Source organism: Cyprinodon variegatus, unplaced genomic scaffold (genome assembly GCF_000732505.1).
Source record: "Cyprinodon variegatus isolate N-32 unplaced genomic scaffold, C_variegatus-1.0 Scaffold538, whole genome shotgun sequence".
Lineage (NCBI taxonomy): Eukaryota > Metazoa > Chordata > Actinopteri > Cyprinodontiformes > Cyprinodontidae > Cyprinodon > Cyprinodon variegatus.
The window spans coordinates 94,849-95,404 of NW_015150991.1; the positions used below are offsets into that span (position 1 = coordinate 94,849).

Consider the following 556-nt stretch of genomic DNA (forward strand, 5'->3'; position numbering starts at 1 on the left):
AAACAACACCGGAAGGCCGACACGGACGAACCGACGGCACCAACCAAGCCCCCAGGCGGACTCCCCCACCCGAAAACACAACGAAACCACCCCGCCCCCACCGACCACAGCAAACACAGCCGCAAGGCAAAGCAAAGGACAGAGCAGCCCCACCCGGCGCACGCCAGAGAGCCAGAGCAGCAAGGCCGCCCCAGCCGCCGGAAGCCGGCACAAGCAGCAAAAAGAAAGCAGCAGACGTGACCCCACCACTCCCGGCGCGCCCGGTGCGAAAGCAGCACGACCCACCCCGCTCCGGCCCGCACCGCCCACAGGCCGCCGAGAGGAGGACGGCCACGCCGGCCACGGCCCGTTCCCCCCCCGCCGCCAAACACCGAGCAACCCTCCACTCCCAAACCGCGCACCACGCGCCACCGGCACCCGCCCCAACAGAGCGAAGCCACACCCCAACCCGGGGGCACTCCAAAGGGACCCCCGACGCCCGCAACCAGCCCACACCAGACACACACGAACCCCGGCCACAGGCGCGACCACCCACGCCCCCCCCGGACGACGCAAC

The 556-nt window shown here is 70.7% G+C and overlaps 1 protein-coding gene across 1 annotated transcript in view; it reads left to right on the forward strand.

The window, feature by feature from the left end:
• The window catches only part of LOC107095332 (growth arrest-specific protein 7-like), a 96,024-nt gene that overhangs the window by 91,875 nt on the left and 3,593 nt on the right, over window positions 1–556 (forward strand). The window lies entirely within an intron of this gene.